Consider the following 22,269-nt stretch of genomic DNA (forward strand, 5'->3'; position numbering starts at 1 on the left):
TTTATTTCTTTTTGCCATACCCTGTTTCATTTTTTTTTTCACCAGTAGAAGTGATTCATATGCAGTGAGAAAAAGAAATAACAGTGGAGAGAACACCTTTGCTAATATCCAGACTGATGATGGTGCTAACGTCATCTGGCCAGTGCACAGCACATTGTGATGAGAAGAAGGGTAAATCAGCCACATTGGTTCTAAAACCAAACCTGGTCTATAGCACATTTATTCTTTTTAAATACTCTCCTTCTTATTTCTTTGTTGTTAGAAACACAGTCTAGTTGTGGGTAAATATATTTTCCCTCTAAAATTTCCCTCCAGCAGGGGTATAAGGAACATTTCATTTTTTGTACAAAAACTTTTAAATGAGGCTGTAGGGTGCTGCTGTGAAGAGTTCATTGTGTTTATTTAAAGCCTCTCAACCAGAAGATCCAATTACTGTTTACCACAGGGAACACTGGACCTGGATTCACATGTGAGGTGGATAGCTATGCTCCAGTATGTGTATCTGTAGCAGAAGAGATACGACAGCTCAGTTCTGCTATCAGACTGGAGCCTTCATCTGCTCCTCAGTGCCACCGATGCCATTTAAAGACTCTATTCACTCAGGGTTGTTCTAGAGACATTTGTCTCTGATGTGAATCAAGGCGAAGAGAGCTGCAATAAGGGTACCCAAAGATATCTTTGAAAAGGACCAGAAGCTTCAGCAGGTGCTAAATGAGGATCCAAAATATGAATAGACAGGGCCAGTGGGAGCATCTCTTAGTGACATTCAATGACATGTAGCCATACCTCTTCATTTCTGCGTACAGACCAAGGTGCTGGTATGAGCCAGACGGTACCAAACAGGTTGAATAGGTTGAGAAGAATTATTACTTTCTTAACTGCACTCAGTTGACAGTTGTCTGTCAGGTGCTGCAACTCCACATCTTGCTCCATGCCTAGTAGTGCATGAAACTGAACTTCAATGGTTTTCAGAAGTAATGTGAGTTGATCTTTGATGGATTTAATAATGGGGATTAGGTGTTTTTTTTTTTTTTTTAAGTACAAAGAGACCTATAATCTTTCCAAATGCTTTTTCACATTTCTAAAAGATATCTTGGGCATAGGCAGAAGCCAAAAACTGAAGCGTGGCTAAATCGGTGCTGTCTTTGGCCAAAGTAACTCAGTGCTCTGATTTCAACAATAGATACCATGTTTCAACAGAGAAAGGGTGGATGTGCTTCAGCAGAATTTTAACAAATAATAGGGCAACATTCCCAAATTATGCAAAATTTTGCTAGGCAATAGTTAATGAAATATTATATTGCGTTTTAAAATAAGCGCACCATGGGTTATAATATAATCTGGTGTCATTTCACTTAAAATTGTCACCTAATGAATGTTACCAGTATTCTGCAGAAATGTAATTATTACTTTATGTCTAGAAAGTAGTGGGCTGGTACATCCCTGCATAAACAGTTGTTTTGGGTGGGAGAGCAGCTTGCAATGCAAAGTTTTCTTAGTTAAGAATGCCTGGATTTCAATTGCACGTGACTTTGGGTCTACAACTTTATGTATGTTTGTGTTAAGTCCTGTAATTTTCTAAAAGGAAGCTGATATATCAACCAATAATGTCTGCAGCACATTAAGAAACCAATGTTTAGCTTTCATTTTAATGCACAATTTCGGAATACAATCATGTTTTTTAATGCATTATCGCTGTGTCCTTGTCAAAATATTGTGTCCTTTAAGATTTTTTTGAAGGTCATTTTTTCAGGCAAGAATAACAACAAATTACCATAAAAATTGTTCTTGTAGCCTTCCTTCTCAAGAAAATATGATTAATCTTCTCTGTATGGGTCTCCTAAAACATGCAGTTTGATTTAGTCCTCAAATGCCTTTGCATGAACAAACCTCTGTGAATTTAAAATGTGGACAGAGCTTGAACTGATGTGCCACGGCTTCAACATGTTTTCAGAATCTCAGAATCACAGAATGGCCAGGGTTGGAAGGGACCTCTGGAGATCATCTAGTCCAATCCCCCTGCCAGAGCAGGGTCACCTACAACAGGTTGCACAGGACGGTGTCCAGGCGGGTTTTGAATGTCTCCAGAGTGGGAGACTCCACAACCTCTCTGGGCAGCCTGTGCCAGTGCTCTGCCACCCTCAAGGTAAAGAAGTTCCTTCTCATGTTAAGATGGAACTTCCTATGTTCAAGTTTATGCCCATTACCCCTCGTCCTATCACTGGGCACCACTGAAAAAAGACTGCTCCCATCCCCCTGGCACCCTCCCTTTAAGTATTTGTAAGTATTAATAAGATCCCCCCTCAATCTTCTTTTCTGTAGACTAAAGAGACCCAAGTCCCTCAGCCTTTCTTCATATGAGAGATGTTCTAAGCCCCTAATCATCTTTGTAGCCCTTTGCTGGACCCTCTCCAGCAGTTCCCTGTCTTTCTTGAACTGGGGAGCCCAGAACTGGAGGCAGTACTGGACGCAGAAGATGCTCTGAAGCCAGAAGGGCTGCTCTGTGAGAAATACATAGGCTGTTTCTCTGTGTGTAGGAATAGATATTATCATAGCACTACTTCCTTCCCCAGCATTTGGAGGAAAAAAAAAGAACTTATGTTGCAGTCATCAGAAAAAGAGTTTTAATACTACTGACTACCTGAAACCCATACTGCAAATCTGCTATATGTGCTATAAAAGCAGAATTATTATTTTTTTAAAACATTTGGATCAGGGAATCAAACAGCTGAATAAATGAAAATATTGTGAGGTCAATAGTACAAATTCATAGTGGTGTAAGGAGAGATTCTTTACAATTTATATAGACAGCAGGACAAGGAAGAAACCTTTTCTACTTCTAAAAAAAATCTCTGAGATTTGTTTTCACAGACTGTTTCTGCAATTTCTTCTAAGCCTGAAAATAATTAACCAGAATTTTCAAAAATGTTTTTATGTTTTAAAAAATTAAGAACTCCAGTCTTTTGATTTAAATTCTGTACTCAATTTGAAATATTACTTTAAAAAAATCATTAATTTTGGAAAGTATTTTTTATTTTCTTGAAAAAACTTATAATTTACACATCGCTCCTGGAGGATAAAATATCTTAATTTTAATGTAGAATCCTGTGTCTCCTAGGGCTATATGTTTTCATTCTTTACATTAAGTTTTTGACGACCCATGATGCACAACCTGGAAGCGGTCAACACAAAAGAAGGAAAATGTGTGGCATCTAAATTGTAACCTCTATAGGCAGAAGTAAAAGTTTTACAGTTTCTCCTATTTTATTTCCCTCAGGTGAATAAATGCAATTTTCCAATTAGCTATAGTAACCTCAGGACTTTTTTTTTTCCCATTTCCTGTTTTGTATGTGCACTGTGAGGGACAAATATTTTTTTTTTTCCTCCAAATGAAAATTAAAGATCTTCTTTTTTATTTAAAAATAAAACTACTATGTGTGAATAAACTTTCTATTTGTTCAAATCAATTAATTTCAAACTAAAGTACGAAGGTAACAGGGCTTTCAATTTTGGCTATCTGTTGGTTTCTTGTTAGCATACAGTAAAAAAGGGGATTAACAGGTACAAAAGCAGAGATTTAGCTGTAAAAAAAATAAATGTAGGAAAGCTTAAAAGGAAGGAAAGGTGAAGGCTCATGCTTGCAGTTACCCTACATTAAAATAGTAATTACAATATGGAAGAATCAAATGAAAGGGAAAAGTAATTAATTTCCTGTAAATCTCAGCCATTTCATATCTAGCCATATTGTAAAAAGAAGACAGCTACTGAAAAAGTATTCAAAACCCTATCATTTTACTTTAAAAATGCTAAAAAAATAGATAATAAAATAAAAGGATGGACAGAATACAGCTTTAGAGGTGGGTACTGTAACCTCTCACACAGCAACGCTGGCCATCAGTTCAGTATCCTTGCTGCAGTGTAAACTTGTCATGTGTGACATGTCAGACAGCCCCACACAGAATGAGTCTATCCTTCATATTATTATGATGTACGTGGCTGATTGATAAGAAAATGCCTTTTTGTGCTCCATAGGTGTTCGTCTTCTGCCCTGAAAGATTAGATTTATTTACTTTTATCTCAGTGCTACCGGCAAAGATGATAAGACCTATTATATTATTTTCAAAGCAGTTCCTGGGGTTTTAGCTACATGACTTCCATACTCTTTAACATGAGGCACAGCCCTGAACTCTTTGAAAACATATAGTTAAGTGTCAGTCACCATTTCTAACGAAAACATAGCATTAGCAATACATATGCAAGACATGGAAAGAACATATAGGATGGAGTGTTACACAGGAGCAGCACAATTGTCTTTATTCCTAAAAAATATTCTTTTCAACAAATATTATACATATTATATTATATTACATTATATAATGTTATGTTATGTTATGTTATATTATTTTGTTCTTTATTATAGAGAGAACAACCTGTGACACAGGAGTGGTCTCCACTATGAAAGGGAAACAGTAGAGAAATTCCAGAGATAGTGAAGATGCAGGACATTAAATCCAATGGGTTTGGTGCAATGCTTTCTGGATGTCCTACTTGTACTTCAGGTACAATTAGCTCAGTGTAGTGCTGGATCTTTCACAGAAGTTGTAAACTTGGGAAAGCATTCAGATCTCTGATCCAAAGCAGCTGCCAGGTAGCGTGGCTGTCTCTGCAGTGGCTATCCCTGTTCTTCTGTGAGGAGCTGAAGCATGGGTTTCTCTCAGCACACATACGTACGTATTGATGTGCATTGTGGAAGAATGACACTCACCACCTCAAGAGTATCCGTTTAAATAAGACCCGAACAGACTTCTGAAGAAGGTGAAAGGAGTAATGGAAAATAAATGAGAAAAATCTCAAGGCAGTTAAAACAACAAAAAAGCTTTGCAGGGCTAGCAACAAAATAAACAACTAAATAAAAAGGGGAATATTCTGCCATTGACAGAAGGACTTGTACAAAAGTTGGAGCAGTTTTTGACACTTAATAGCCTTCCAGTCCACCTTTACTGTAGTTTGCCTTTCAGGCATGCATAGTGGGGATCATTCATCCTCTGTGTCTGTCAGTGGGCTGCAGCTGGTGGGCACAACAGAGAAGGGCTAAGTTTTTGTGACCCAGAAAATGGTCCACTATGAAATTAGGATCAAATTAAAAATGAAAAACAGATCTTGTTTTTGTTTTAGGCAATTAACTGCCTGGTAACCTAGCACTGAAGCTGTGGAAGGCTCTGTAGTTCATTATCAGTGACTTAAACCAGTCAATTAATTTTTAAAGTAGAAATTATACTGGTGCAGAGCAACATCTTCTGCCAGCTCAGTTCTGTGAGTTTAAACTATTTTATGTGCAAATCTATTATGGAGTTTGAAATGGACATCATATGATATGTATTAAAATGTTTAAAGACATACTCTGAAGATAGGTAAAGATAAGTATAAAGCGAGCGATATTCTTTCTAATAAGGTAAAAATAGCTCTACACGAGGTAAAATTCTTTGTCAGGCCAAGGACAAACCTATTCATTGCATTGTCACTACAGAGAGGGTAGCCTTCCTCTCCTTGTGTTTGAAAGACAGGACTAAGAAATAGACCTTGAGCTGGAATTGTGGCTCTTTAAAAAAGGTAAGATTTACAGGGAAAAGAATTCCATTAAAAATATGCTTTTCAAAATTCCATTATAACCTAAATCAAAAACATGTTTTGACTGTACACTCTAAACAATGGGAAATATAAAAGTTGTGTTTAATAAGCCATAAATACAGGCTACAGAAGAATGAAAGGTAGGTATTAAAAAGAAATTACATGCATGATTGTATAGGGAACTTTTAAATTGGATTAATTAAATACAATACTCACAGAATATCAAGACACCCAAAGAAATTAATAGATCATTTTATATTGACATACACCTATTTTCTAGGAATACCAGATTAAAGAGGTAGACCTACATTATTAGCGTTACTCATTGGACCTAAGAGTAACTTTTAATACTGAAGATGTTAACTAGAAAAGGTGTGAAAGGAAGCTCAAAGAAAAAGATTTCTGCCATGACAGAAACATCATCTTTCCACGGTTAATGGGAAAAGCGTACATCCTGAACTTTTAAAAATCACATTACCATATGACTTTTAGGTGACAAAATAAGGGCAACATTCAAATACTTTAGAATGTACCACGCTTATTATCATTGCTGCTGTTATTATTTATTACCAGAAAGCTTTTGAATCCCTCATGGATCATCAGTCTGACATGACCTGAAAAAGGTCACTTCTTTTCTCAAATAAGTTACTGTACAATTATATAATGAGACACAACAGAAAAAGAGAGTACAGAGAAGCAATGATGTATTTTAAGCCTTTATGCCAGTCACTCTGTTTCTCTGTACATCTGCAGAGCCAATGAAGAGCTTTAAGGAAAGGGAGTGGTTATACAGATATTTTCAAGGAGTGCCAACAAAAGATGATGAGGAGCACAGGAGAAAGCTTAAAGACTCCTGTCTGAAAATGTAAAAGATAAAGAAAAGAAGACACAAGATCCTGTATTTTCTTATATTTAGATCAACGTCTTCCAGACTCTTTCTCAGATGCTACAGTGATTTTTTTTTTTCTCAGAAAAAAAGAGAAGTCATTAAGGGATCTTTGAAGAATGGTGGTCCTTGAGTGGGTTCTTGTAAAAAGAAAAGAATTTTCTTTCTACCATGCTGTCAGCATGAACTATAATGTATACAGCATTGATTCATGAGCCGTGAACTAAATTTTCACCAGGAAATGGAGAGGAGTAATTAATTACAGGAACATTGTTTTTTCAGTCCTTAATGACATATTTTTATATATATAATTTTTATATATTATAACAATTCAAAAATACCTGGTCTACCACATTCTGTAGTATTATGCTGTTTATTGTCCAGTTTTATCTAGCTATGTCTCACTATTTTCTCTTGCAAGCAGAGAACATCTTTTTGTACTTTCTACATTTCCTGTCACAGAGAAGTCATGAATCCATGAATGTGGCTAACACATGCTACCATACTGCAGTTTATTATAGTAATAATTAACTATTCTGGTGAAGATAAGAAATATATAGGAATATTTCCTAAAACGATGTATTGATTCTTGTATCAAAAATGGCATTTTTTTTCTTCACAAATTAGATTATTATTCATAATTAATTACTTGTTATTAAATAGAAAATTAGAACTTTTTATGAAAGCCAAAAGATAGATTTTTCCTCTATTTACTATGCCATACTTTTTAAAAGGGAATACTACTTTTCAATTAAAATATTCACTACCTGTGATCCTACATAGATTTTATATAAAATGTAATTTGATATGCTTTTTCCACATTTTCACTTGGCCATCTACTAATTTTTTATATAATCTAATCAATCATGGAAAGGTACCCCAGGAGTCTTATGTATATTGGGAAGTTTGAAGAATTTTTTTATTTTGCTACACCTAATTTCAGTAACATCAATGAATACCATCACTGTCATCAATAAAGCTTAATTCTTCCCACACCATTGAAGAAGAAAGGGAGATTGTAGATACCAAAATCTCCCTGAACTTCAGGAGGATTTCTGCACTCATAAATCCTGAAGTACGGGATCAAAGTGAATTAGAAGAAGAAATATTTACATGCAGAATAAAATAACAAGATTATGTTGAAAATTATAGAGCTGCTATATGATTCAACTTGCCATGTTAATTGCATGATATCCAGGATGTTTGTGGTTAGAGTTGTTGATGGTTATGATTAATTAACTACAATCATTCTGCGTCTGTCAGGTTTCATCTATTCTCACAAGAATTATTTCAGCATGCTTCTCAGCTGTCTTTCATATCTACATACTGCAATATCAAGGCAAAACACAGAACCTAGTGGAAATACTATAGTTAAGACTTTTTCATCCTTTCATTCAATTCATGATCTCTCATTTAGGAGCAACAACTAAACCCAAACAAATAAACAACGCACCTTGAGTAACAAATCAAAGGAAAGACTTTCAAATACAGTTGCCAACATTTAATCATCAAAATAAAGTGGGTCAATAAATGATACTCTTTCCAGATCTTCTGAGCAAATAAATTATCACTTGAGTAATATATGCAATGCATTTTTTTGTAAACACATTTTGTTAAATAATGTTATCTGCGTCTTGAGAAACATACATTTCTATTTGCATCCTTTTTAATATGCCTTCTTGGCACTGAATGGTATATTAATCTGTATAAATTCTGTATACATGATATTGATAATTTTACTTTCTTACTTTTTTCCTTTGTACTTATGCGTGTTTCTTCCCTTTTTATTGTTTGCTCTTTTAGTCACTTTTTTCAATAAAATTAATCCCAAACATTCAAGGATATATTGCAAACACCATTTCATTTGTTGTAACTTTCTTCAACTAGATGTGACTTTTCCTTCCTTTAATTAGTGACTAAAGATAGCAATGCCAGTGAGAATTTTGCATGATTAAACATGGAATGACTAGCACAGTACAGTGCTTATGATATCATATAGAACTGACAGTAACAAATCTCCTCCCTATAGTTTATTGGAAAATCACTATGTATGTGTTGTGGTTCTAGGGAGGCTGATCTGTAACAGTGTTAGTAACACAGAGAAAAAAAAACAACCAAACAACACTTTTCTGACCACTGTGTGTGAACAAGTCATTGAGGATAAGATATTCTGTACAGCATTGGTCTAATTCATATCAGAGAGTAAAACATTGCTTATATATATTTAATACTTTCAGTTCATGGGTTGTGCTCCCAAAGATAACATAATGTCTCAACTTCCATATGTACAGGACAATGTTGCAAACCTTTGGCCTCAAGGATCCTTTCTCCTACATCTCTTAAGTTCCAAATTTGGCTTTGCCAAAGCTGGGGTTGATCAGAAGAAAGGGTATCAAACAGTTAAGAAATGAATTATTCTCATCAGGGAAAAGTGGCAAAAGAAATAAGCTTTCCCAGGTTCAGAAGAGATGGCATTGTGCCCACATAAATTAAATCTTTAAACCTTCCACAGCTTCTGCATTCAAGGCTATCTTGCTTCTTTTATACTACAATGAAAGAATACCACTGTTTCCATAACTTGTTTCATCTGACCTAGTTTAGAGCTCTAATTTAAGAAGAGATTAATCCTACCCAAGAATTGATTATTTCTCTTTACTGACTACAAAGGGGACCTAGATTTACAAATTCAGGCACAGACTTTTTTAACTGCATGGATATTTTTATTTAGTTGGATAAATCCAGGAAAGGTGATACAGACAAAGACTCTGTAGAAAATAAAAGCCTGCCCCACCAGGCTCCCTGTTCTGAAGATAACAATGGAGAGATGTTTGATAGTGTTTTGGTTGTTATTCTTTTTTTTTTTCCTGACTACATTGTATTTTGTGTAAATGGAGGTTTTGTTGCAGAATTGCAAGTTATATGAGCATGAACTAGGACAAATATAATATCTGAGAACTTCTGTTCAGATTTAAGGCTTGGAGAATGGCATGACCGTCAAATTCCAGTAACAGCTGGAGACTTGCAGACCCAATTTCCGTGAGGTGTGACATATCCAATTCTGACTTCACTTCAGACAAGTCATTTCACAGTGCTGACCTTCCACTAGACTAATGGGTATAAATGCCTCCACACTTCACTTCTGGTCTGTCATAAAGAAAAGAAGGTCATAATCTCCTCAAAAATTATTTATTTGCTCTTCCCTAAGAGTTGTGGTGCCCAGTATGACCTACAAGTCAATTGTGACAAGATAACTAAGTGCTTGGACACTTCCAAAGAGTAAATCTGGAAGACATTGGTCTTAGCTAAATAGCTCAACTGGAAATGAAGGCCTCACAAACACAGACTGTTTCCTAGGTAGCAACTGTTTGTTACGTATGATCTCAGGTAAAGTTTTTGATAAGGCAGTTTGTACTGGAGCATGTTATTCTGCTTAATATCAAGGTGATACAAGTCACTGCAAATCACAGTTTAGGATATGAGCATGTAATTGAACAAGTAAGAGTCATTGAAGATAAATAAATTGTCACCAGTCAGCTGAGCTACTATAAATTACTGTGTATGTACTTTAACCTTTTCAATCTGTAAAGTAGAACACATCAATTAAAATCCCAGTGAAGGTGGTTTGACCATTCATTTAACGATCTAATATGTGGTCAATGAATGGCACACTATTTATTTATTTGTCATATCAGTAAAGTTAAACCTTCACAGAAGGTTTCATAATTTCATGAGATCTTGGCTAAAGCTGTTTCATATGCTCTCTAAAGGGCATTTACTTCTCCCACCTCTCTCTTTGTATTCTAACATTATACTTCTATGCCACTTATTTTCCAATTCTGCCACATGCTAATGTCAGAGAGCTTGTTTAGTATGCAGTATCTCCTCTCCTCTCCTCTCCTCTCCTCTCCTCTCCCCTCCTCTCCTCTCCTCTCCTCTCTCCCTTTTTTCTTAAGACTGTTATGCTTCTTATCAAAATGACATCCTACCTTTTTTAGGAAAGTACATCAGGCAGCAATCCCTCAGTAGTTCATCTGATCACTTAAACTCCTTTATCATTTGTCACAATTATATATTATTGCCCATTGATCAATAGAAATAAAAGTAAAATATGTTTCCTGAACTAAGTCAGTTAGATGCCCCACAATATGGATTGATTTCTTTAAGCAATCTAATAATTGCTTCTCTTTTTAACTGACCTTCCTAGGGCAAAGCAAATTACCACCAAGTATGTCCCAGCTGTAAGAGTGCCACAGACTTCTGATACAAAAACTAAACACAATCAAAGCTGTGAAAGCTGTTGGTCTGGAAGTTAGGGATAATTGGGTAGTATTACTAATGCAGTTCTCATGTGGACTGCTGAACACATAATATACAAGAGAGAATCAAGTGTTAGACCGTGTTAAGCCTGCAGCCATACCTAACCATAGTAGTATGCAATCCTTTAAAAAAAAAAAAAAAAAAAAAAAAAAAGTCCTGAAAGGCAGCTAGTTCTATTTAAGTCAACTGAACTTGCTCACAGGACAAGTCTGGGTGTCTACCAAAGACCATACTTCTTCATAGACTACTACTAATGAATTGCACAGCACTTGTAAACCTTAGAGCCATGACTGACCATAACCACAGGCCTATATTTAGACAATGTTTTGCCACAAGAAAACACTGGGCTCTGTGACACAGGGTATTGAGTCACACAGAGTTATTCAGAGAAAGTCATATTCTGGTATTCAGAAAAAGTCAGACATAAAAGAGGACATGGGGGAAAAATATTAAAAAGAAGTCTAGCCATTTCAAACATATGGTGTGCATTTGGTAGAGTAGATTAAATACATAATATGTTTTTACCAGCAAGGAAAGAATCCAAGCTTTTGAAGTGAACACGCTGCATGAGGGAATTGAAAACTCCAGAAAAACAAAAGTGGCAATGTGTTGAAAATAGTATCTGGATTTTATAGTGAAGTGGACCAAAAAATTGGAGGCTGTGACATGACGACTTTGAAGGTGGCTGGACAGATTTTAATATTATGAAATGATGTAAAGAATGATTTGGGTGTTAATGAATATCAAAAGGAAAACCAGAAAAAAATCCACAGAATAAGTACTTACAGAACAATGATTTCTGCAGCAATATTGCCAGATGATCATTGAAAGGTTTAGAACGAGCAGATCTGTGAACTCAGAGGTGCTGAAAGGACTGTTCCTGAATATAAGGTATGAATTTACAAAGGACCTGACACAGCCGAAGAACCTTAGTAACAAAAAATAATGCTTGAAATTCTGGATATGTGAGTCTGCAGTATTTCAGGAGGAATATCTTATTCATACCTGTTGACTTCCAGATGGTTAACATTATATATTTTAAAAGAAGTTTGTTTTCTCCAACTCCACTGAGAGTTATAGTTGGTTTTACCAAAAAAGGCTGAGTTTTTGCTATCTGAAAATCAGGTCCTTTGAAAATTTCTCTGTCGCATAAGTATGATATGTTGTTCTGGTTCTGATGCCATACTTGTAAAAGGAGGTTGACAAATCCAAAAGGTTTTAGAGAAAACTTATGAGATTCATTTGCATTACAGAAAACATCTTACATTGATAAATGCCTAAGCCTAAGAAAAAATACTCCGATGAAGGTAAAGGTGAGAAAAGGAAAAAGACTTTTCCATCATTTCATTTTCTTAAAAGAAAATATCTGAGCTTCTGAATCAATCTCCTAGTGACTCTAGCTGATCCTACAAATAAACATTATGTGATTGTTTAAGCTCACTTCTAGAAATGGTCCCCTTGAAGTCAGTGGGTATAGTCAACTGATTTAAATGTGTGCATAAATATGTGTATACATTGGAATATGATTTTTAACATAGATTTTATGCATAAATTGTTTACACAAAAAATAAGAGCAAACCAAGAGATACTCTTCGAAAAGATAAAGAAGAAAAAATAATGAATCCTTTTCAGTGATATGTGGGAAAGAAAAGGATAATGATACAACCTTACTTCAGTGTTACCACTTTAATAACGATTGAAAAAACCTCATTTGAAGGACTGAAGTTGAAGGACCTGGTACCTAAATACCTGAGGAGAATTGCATCCATGCTATTAATGTAATTTAACATAAACTATTTTGTTTAATTCATTTTAACCCATTTTACATGTTTCACATGCTAAGGAGATGAAATGGGATTGTTATCAGTGTAATTGCAAATTATTGACAAGAACAACTACAGTGGTAGCACACATTCATTTTATTCAAGTCAATTACTACTAAATATTACTTGTTTCCAGCTAACAAAACAAGCATGGATTGTAGGTTAAAATTACCTGTGATTAAGCTCATTCCAAGCAAAAATGTTAGAACAGTTACATTAACTGATTCAGATAAAGACATATCATAAATGTCTATGGCCTACCAAATATGAACCAAATGTAAGCAAAGCTAAAATGAATGGCAGTGTGACTAAGCAATGGTGACTAATCATTGAGGAGGTTCATGTGTGATTATACTTTAAGGTATAAAGTTAATGCTGAGAAAGCCTTTTTTTACTTGATTTTTTTGTGAATGATTTTGAATGTAATAGAACAACATTTTCAATTGTTATCCTTATTATTTGGGGATTTTTTTTTTTTTGCTTGGAATATAGATGAGTTCTTTCCTTTTAACATGTCACCATAAAAGCAATATTTGTGTGTGCTAAATTTTGTTCTCAGTGTGGCATTCAGTTTTCTGATAGCTACATCTGAGCTAGTCATCCTAATCTTCCTTTAAAGACAATGCAAAGAAATAGACACTTCAAAGGGCTGAATCATTTGACCTATTTTAGATGTCAACTTGACATGAATGAATTGCATCCTACTAGTGCAATAGATTAAGTAGGGAATCTAAACAATTAGATCAGTCACAGCTGCCTATAGTGTAGATATCTGACATTAAAGGAGAATGAATAAAGTGCATTTAGAGGCACTTTACCATTTCCTTTATCTTCAGATTGTTTTCTCAATATCATTATTTTGTCTACAATGCTCAGATAAAACTGAGTAGAAGATGGCAAAGGATTCCTTTGATATGTGTAAGAAAAGTAATAAAACGCAAGTATAAAATCCCTTTACTGTTGGCCTTTCGCTAGTAAAAGGTGAAGCAACAGTTTTTTCCTCTTATCAGTACAGCAGTGAACTAACTAATTTTTTAAAAGATACACAGGAGATTAGGATATGAGTGCAGTGCTTTTCCAAACAATTTCCAAATTAAGGCAAATTCAGCCTTAGCCTCATAGACTTTCTTATTGTGGGACTAATTGCATTGTACGATACTCTTCCTGAAGGACAAGAGGAATAGCTTTAGATTTAAAACAACTTGGGTGTACACATATAATTTTACACCTGATGTGTTTCAAATTGTTCTGCAGTATAGAAAATCTAGAAGTTACATGTATTGAAGAATTTTATGTTGACTTGTAAAAGAACTTTACAATGTGGTGAACTCTATCTTTTGCTTACCTGTTTGGTGATTAATGTAATATACAGGAAAACCTCCAGCTCAGTCTGATGAGCCTGAATGATACTTAGACAACATAATCTTCTGCATCTTGGGAAGACATTTATTGGAGAAAAGAGGGTGGCAGAAATGCCTTCACCATAATGCAGCATTAAATGTCCAGCTTCAGATGACTAGCAGACTGAGTCCAGCATGCATAAAAGCAGCTAGCATTTCATATTTATTGCTTGTAATTTCAGTGGAAGCAAAAGGCTTTTGAAATAACAAGGAAGGAATGGAAGTGCCTTTGTTACGCATCTGCTTTACTGCACTGACTTTATAAAGAATGTAGGAAAGTATTTCCCTCTCTAGAAACACCTGTAACGTCAGAGAAGCAATGCCTTTGGCTAGGTATCGATTTTTAGTAGACAACACAAAAGACTATTGCTATCATGTAAACGTACTCCTCAGCCTCAAAAATGCAGTTTGAGTATTTCTGCCTGGTAAATCCTTCCTTTCAAATGGCACCATTATTGAAACACTTCCAACTTATTTGACTGCTTCTTAGTTCTCTTAAGTCAGAGTTGAAAGAAACTTACCAGATACATATGATAGGATATATGTACAAAGGTTAGAAAAACTTCCTAATTAAAAGTGGAGGGAGGATCGATATTTTTTTCTCACAACACTAATTTCTAACGTGCAAAGAGTGAGAGTGATGGAAGAAACAAGCAAGTCCTAAACTCTCAAAATATTTTTTCATTGTCACACTCTATTGAATTGCAATTCTGTCAGTTATTTTTTTGATATATCCTGGCCTACGCTAGAAAATTTAAATACACATATATTTTATTGTCTATCATCAAACTACACAAATAGCAGCTCTTGATATACATACCTATTATAAAGAAATAATGTGAAATCTATTGCATGTGAAAGGATCTCATTTGGGTTTCATCACTTCACTTAACCCAACTATCCTATTATTTAATACATAAGGTTGCGCTGCAGTATTGTTTATGATCCCGATGTCATGTTAGACAGTATTAAATCTCTACACCTTTGAACGCACTCTTATTGCTGGTCTGTTAGAAAGGAATGGTTTTGCTCCCCTGTCTGCACTTGTCCTCCTTTAAAATGATAGGTGAATGGGACTATGATATAATCAATATGATAAAGAAAATCCAAACAGTTGAACAAATACACATTTGGCAAGTAAAGCAGTAAAACAGTGATTCCTGACCAACAGTCCTGGAATCCTCTGCGGGTCATGAAGAGGTGTTACAGAAATATGTAGCTGATCAATAAAAGCCTATTGCTTTTATTGTTTGTTAATTGTTTATTATTACCGCTTGAGGTTGAAGGTGCAAGGTGGTCCATAAGAACCTCTGAGAGGTGGCACAGATTAATGCTCTGAAGTCTGGAAATGACTATTATAGAAAAAAAAAAAAAGCATTGCACATTCAGGAGGCCAAAAGCAAAGGAAGTAGATACAAAGAAAAATAAAGTGACAGTGGAAAATAATGTAATACAGTGATCTCTCATCAGAGAGCAGAAATCAGTTCTTTCAAAAAGTTTAGTTTGAAAATGATAATCTTGATACAATGTAAATACGTTCAAGTTCACCAGCAGATCAAACAGAACAGATTCACTGAAAATAAAACTGTGCCCTTTTATGCCAAAAGTTTATTTTTTTGTTCATTAGTTTGATGTTACTCTTATTTATCCCAACCTTGATTTGGGTCCATTGTTTTCTAGTTACCTTAAGGGTTGTGTTCTCGGTCACTGGGAAAATAAATAAAATTCCAGATTTTTTTTTTTCTACGTTTTTCTTAAGTGCCATTTTTTCATCTTATATTACTGCAGTGAAATTCTCAAGAAGACTTGTGAACCTTCCCTGAAGCATTTTGTAGCAAAGACAATGACTGGTCAGTCTCATTAGATCTTACAGACCCTGTATTTCAGTAGAGCTGGCATAGATGCTTATGGCACAGTGCCTGTAGAGAAGGCATGTCCAACACAGCAGCTATGAAGGGAATGCAAATTCTGTTTGCCTCCAGCAGACTGCTCAATAGCTGTTTGGTAAAATAGCTGTTCTCCTGCCTTTTCTTTGTATCTCCAGAATCACTAACTCTCTGTAATCAGAAAGTCTTTCTTTAAATGTTCAAATAGCTTTTGGTTAAAGGCGAGTCTCTATTGCTCAGCTAGCCTCATCCTAAGCATCCACCTTAATGTATCTCAGGTTTGAAAAGTCTCGGTGAAAGTTCACAGATCTTAGTCTGTCCTTGTTTTTTATCTTCATGTGCAAATAAAAAAAAGCAAAAAAGTGATGTGTTCAAGGATCTCTATATGTATGTATTTGAGAATATATTCCAAGGTTGTTTTGCATGAAGAGTCTACACTAGTCAATTATATCAATGATGAGAAAACGCATGCAGTTTTTGCGAGCATTCTGAGAAAAGCTCTAGTACACTTGCAGTGCAAAAGTGGTCGGCACACATCTTTACTATGGAATGATGGCTTGTCATTCAGAAAGCACAGAGCCAAACAACCTTTCAGCAGTTGCTATTCAGAGCAATTCTGAAACTGGGTTCTTTCTCCTTTGGTTATGCAATATGAATATTTTAATGTGGCAGCTCATTCCAGCACCCTTTCACAAGAGTCTTTAAAATGTAAGTTTTCTACAGATGAATTCTAGCCCATATCTGGCCTTGAATTGCCTAGCTAGATGTGGAAGGTCAAGCTTAGTATGTCTTCAGAACTGAGAGAAAGGTTTCAAGTATAGCTCACAACAGCAAAAACTGGTGGAACAATATAGACATTCCTCTTCTCTCCAGAAGGAAGAGCAGGACATCCTCTGTAGGTGCAACTCACAACCTTATGGTTAACATACAAATGCAAATTTGAAATGCAGTTTAACTACCAAGGACTAAAATAATTTCCATTTTCTCCATTTTCTCCATATTATATCTTACAGTACAGAAATTTAGCCACACTTTCTGTAAAATGTGTGATTTTTACACAATGTATGCCTATTCTTACTGATTGAATCACAGGAACAGTATGAGCAGCGACACATTTGCAACTGCTTTGCAATTCTTAACATAAGTAACTTCTGAAAGAAGAAATGCAGTAGACAAATATTATTTATTAAGTTCCCCTGTATGTTCTCTTATTCCCCAAACCTTGTCTGTGGCATTAATCTGTTCTTTCATAAGTGAAGGATGGCATGTGCAGGACATAGATCTGAATCTTATGATCCAGATGGTATGTAGTAGTGATGGCCAGGTGCCAAGCAGGGGAGAACATGCTCTGCCTAGATGGCAGACATCAGGGTTTAGAAGGGGAAGATCAGGAGGAATCTGACTGCTTTTCATTTCTGCCTGAACATCCTTGAGTATCTCTGTTGGTAAGCGGAGCATTTGTGCCAGATCCAAGAATGGAGTGGCAGAGCTGCTTTCATCATTTGTCCTCCTAAAAGGAATTTTGGCTGATAGAGCCAGAACTTTCATTGTAATTTGACCTTCAAATGCCACAGTGCCACACAATCAGATGACACAAGTCCCAGTTTGTAGCTGTTTCTTTCCACTTGCATCATACAAGCTTATAAATCCGTCTTTCATTTTTTCAGGGCACATGTAAAACCACTATTTAAAAACTAAAGCTGATATTTCTTGAGGATACTTTATGTCTTCTACTCCTTAACTGTACATTCAGCCAAATTCTATGAACCTAAAGAGACAGCTTGTCTTTTAGCTACTCTGTCATATCAACAAGCTCACAGTACTGGGGGGGAAATGCCTTACTGTTCTCATACACTTACTTTGACTTTTTCCCTTAAACAAACATCAGTTGCTGAAATCCCTAAACTAACAGTAAAACCCTCTTAGTAATAAGTTCAGCAGTCTAAAGCTAGATGTTTAATGTTATATTTTTTGTTCTTCCTACAGTGAAGGACTTAAGCCATCATTAAATGAATCCTGTATATTTAAATCAATAAAAATAGGGTATTTTTTTCTCTAATTCCAGTTTCTCTGTGTAATCCAAATTGGTGTGAAAGGGCTTTCTGTCAGTCCTATCTCTCCGAACATGGACAGACATGTCTTTGCTTGTCTTCTGAATAAACTGAAAATACTGCGCTTCACAGCCCTACCCTGCAGTAAATTTCACTTGACTGCAATAACATAGACATGTGGTGCTTATTGCAATACCAAAGTCAAAGTTATTTACAGATGGAGGGACATATAGAAGCTGGAAGTCAGAGAAATCATACCATCCTAGGACAATTCAGTGTGGAGGGGACTTCAAGAGGTTGCTGGTCCAATCTCCTGTTTAAGTAAGGCCATCCACAGCATCAGACCAGGTTGGCTGGAGCTTCATCCAGTTGGGCCTTGGAAATCTCCAAGGACGGACAGTGCACAACCTCACTGGGGAACCTGTACTACCGCCTAGGTGTCCTCACAGGAAAAAAGTTTCTCCTTATATCTCTTGCTCCACTTTCTCTTTTCCTCCTTCCAGTCACCACTTTGAAGAGCCTGGATCCATCTCCATGATAATCTCCCTGTAGGCACTGGGCGGATGCTGTTAGGTCCCATAAAGTCATCTGTGATCCAGGCTGAGCAAACCCTGCTCCCCCAGCCTCTCCTCACAGGACAAGAGCTCCAGCCCCCACCACTTTGGTGGTTCCCCCCTGAACTCCCTCTAGCCTATCAATGTTTTTTCTCTACTGGTGAGTCTGAAACTGGACGCAGTATCAATTTGTTGCCTCACGGAATAAATGGATCTCATCAGTAGGGACTGTTTTCTGCTAAGTTTCTGAGTCTCTTAAACTCATCTCTTAAACTTTACCCTATTACTGCTGTAAAGACTGAAAGAAACTTTAAAATAATTTTGAAATTATTATTAAAATAATTGAAATAGAAGTACATGCTTGCCTCAATATTTATAAATAGGCTGCAATTTAGGTACCGTGACACAGCCAGTCAGAATCTCCTAGTGTTAAAAGCACGAGCCTCTGCAACTTGAGTAAATGGGCACCTTTTAATGTTGACAAATATAAGGAACTCAGGGGACAGCTGTGACATTCAATGTGCTCTGGCAACCAGTTTCATTTTTATCAGACAAATTATCCAATCTAGTCACTGTGTGGTCCCTGTTAGAGGCAGGAAGACATTTTTTATCTTTGTAAGGTTAGATTTTTCTTTCATTTACATCAGCAAGGATTTTGTTAATATTATCTCCTCAGAAATCATGCTTTGAGTAGTCCATTTATTCTGTTGCCATGTTTTTATCTAAATCTTTTCTGGGCATTCAACTCTCTCTACTGAACTAGTACCAAGAAATTAAAAATCCCAGGTACAGTAATACCAGAAAGAGATCGGCCCTCCACATGGACTGCCTTTCTAAAAAGGTTCTGACAGTTCAATAGGTAATTATATTAAATCCTTTATGTACCAGGTCTCTATGAGCTGATTCTCTCGTATACCTTGTGTCACTGAAATAAATGGAGTTATGCAGATATAACCCCACATGCAGATCAGTTTCCTTGTGCCTTTGTTATCTAAATAGGCAAAGCCCAGAGGCACGGAAGGTCAATGTGGGATATAATATTTTCCAACAGTCTAATGCTGTGTAAAGCACAGCATACAAGATAGACAAAAATGTATTTAATGAAAAGTGCTGGTGATAAAGAAAATAAGCTCCAATTACTAATCTGTTGAAACTGTAGATGAAAGAGTTCAAATTAATCCCTTCTATTATTCCATTGACTTCACACAGTATCACAAAGGGTAAATTTATCAATTGTATATTCAGGTGAGAACTGAACGATACCTTATTTATCACTTTGTGACTCTACTTCTGTGTCAGAATCAGTATTACTGAAGAGCAGCAAGAGCTTATAAGGAGAAAAATATTTTCAGAGAATAATTATTCACCAAAAAATACCTTCTGGGTCCAGAGTCAGCTACTGTTCTTAAACACATGTAAAGCTAACTTTACTCTTTACAGGATGCAATGTACAGGAACAAATACGCCTGCAAGACACACAGGTTTTGTGCAGGGGGCTTAAAATGTTTTCTATCCTGGCTGGAGAGCTGTTCTGCATTTTCCATTGGGTAGAAGTACACTGACAAGAAGATCATAAGTCATTTTGTGAAATAACACTGTCTCACCAAAAACAGTGTTTAAAATATATAGGTATGTAAAGGTGCTAATCAGCATTAGCATTACAGAAGAAAACAGTTCAGAAGCTGCTGCTCTGCACAGTATGCACTTGTGAGACACAGCAGCTCCAGGTTTTGACCCCCCTTGGAAGCTGGAAATGCAGAACAACTTTACTTTGTACAGAGGCATGGCCTCAGCTTCCCTCTGCACATGGCAGCACCTTCCATACCTGCATAGTCTACTTACAGAATTAATATACCACCAACCAGGATCTTCCATCTGCCTCCGAAAGAGGAATTATAACCACATTTTTCTCTGGCTTTGACCACTGTATGTGTGTGTACAATTATCAGAGGGAGCTGTGTGTACAATTATCAGAGGGAGCTTAAGCCATTTCCATCTTTTATTGTTTCATCCTCATAGAGAGAAACATGACAGCTTATGCTGCAGCCAGATCTTTTGCGTTGTTTTTCTGTTTGGAGTACAATAAGTGTGGCTGGCCAAATTTGGGTCACAGGTATCCAGCCTACTATCCATAGCAAATTAACTTGAAATCAGACTGTTGGAACTGGAGTTTGACTTTGGCCAAGAAACTTTTTCCTTTCTCCTCCATAAAACTGTCATAGAATAATTTAGGTTGGAAGGGACCTCTGGAGATCATTACAACCCTCTGCTAAAGGCAGGACCAGTTTTGATCAGGCTGTCCTGTCTGATCAAGTTTTGAATCTCTCCAAGGAACCTGCCAGAAGAGTAGAGTTAACAAAATGCCTCTTGGGGCCAGATGATTTAGGACCAAAATATAGGGAAAATAAAAATATGTTACTCATAATTTTGCTTACATTAATGGCCACTTAATTCATGTCTAAGTGTCTGAATTTGTTTTATATGGTTAGACATGGCAAGGTTAGTACAATGAATGTCACTGAGAATAAATCAGGTATCTCATATGTAGTTGACTGGGGAAGAGAATGTGTGGAAGTAAATTTCAGAGATCCCATAAGTGAAAAGATGGTATGTCAAAGTCAAGCAGCTAATCAGACTACATACCCTAAGGTATGCCAATAAATCAAGTTGTCATGAGTGTTTCTAATGAAGGACCATTTGTGCAAGTTTTACCTTTACTCTCTTCAGCTAGTATTCAGCAAGTGAATAACTGCTATGTTGCTCCCAATAGAAAATGCAAGAGAGTCAAAAATATAGAATGCAATTTTTAAACCTCTCTAGATACATTAAGAAATGATAAATACAGAAATCACCATTGCAATAATCTACTACAACTCTTGTGTAACTTGAACCACAGGATTTCTCTAAATTAACTGCTGTTTAAGATAGACATCTCTTCCAAAAAAAAAAAAAAGAAAAAAAGATAGATTTGCACTACTTTCTTAGCCACATATGCCTATGTGTGTGTCTATTTATATTAATATTTAACACCTAGATAAATATAAAGCATATGATTGTATTTTAAATACACATGTATGCATATATATGGCTTTGGTGACATTTATTTAGTTGATTAGCAATAATTTAAACAAGGAGACTTCACACTAATCTGATCTCATACTTTGAGGTCCAGACCTATGTGCATACTATATGATGTAGAAAAGAAAGGCAGGAAACTGCCAATTTTAGGCTATAATAAATTATAGCAGAGCTGAAAAAGTGGTGTTACACAATTGCACAAATATCTTTTACAGGTAGGCTGAAAAATCTGAGTTCAGACTCTGAGGAGCTGCAGGGAAGAGAGTAAAATGATACATGTGTTATGGTTACCACTGAGAGGTGAATTATCAGCTGCTTGTATTCTTGTAAGGAAGAATTTGTGAGATATGGAGCTCAAGATCAGGGAAAAAATCCACTGGTATAAACCTGGGAAATATTAAGTTGTGCAAATTAATGCAAATGGAATGAGGATTCACACTCCTTATGACTAGCAGAGCTTGCTTTCTCCTGATCGTTATGACAACAATGCATAGCAGTTCAGGATGAAAGGAAAACTATTGCAAAATACATTAAGAGACTGCCTAGTGTTACTTTAATGCTTCCAATACTGCTATATTTATTTAATACTTGGGAAACGCATGGTATGAACTGACATTGCTTAAAAGAATGAAAAGCTGAAAAGTAT

The 22,269-nt window shown here is 36.0% G+C and overlaps 1 protein-coding gene across 1 annotated transcript in view; it reads right to left on the reverse strand.

Annotated features, from left to right (window-relative positions):
- Nucleotides 1–22,269, reverse strand: part of CNTN5 (contactin 5) — a 251,808-nt gene that overhangs the window by 201,035 nt on the left and 28,504 nt on the right. The gene's annotated exons all lie outside the window — the stretch shown is intronic.

This window comes from Charadrius vociferus, unplaced genomic scaffold, assembly GCF_000708025.1.
Source record: "Charadrius vociferus isolate BGI_N301 unplaced genomic scaffold, ASM70802v2 scaffold87, whole genome shotgun sequence".
Classification (NCBI taxonomy): domain Eukaryota; kingdom Metazoa; phylum Chordata; class Aves; order Charadriiformes; family Charadriidae; genus Charadrius; species Charadrius vociferus.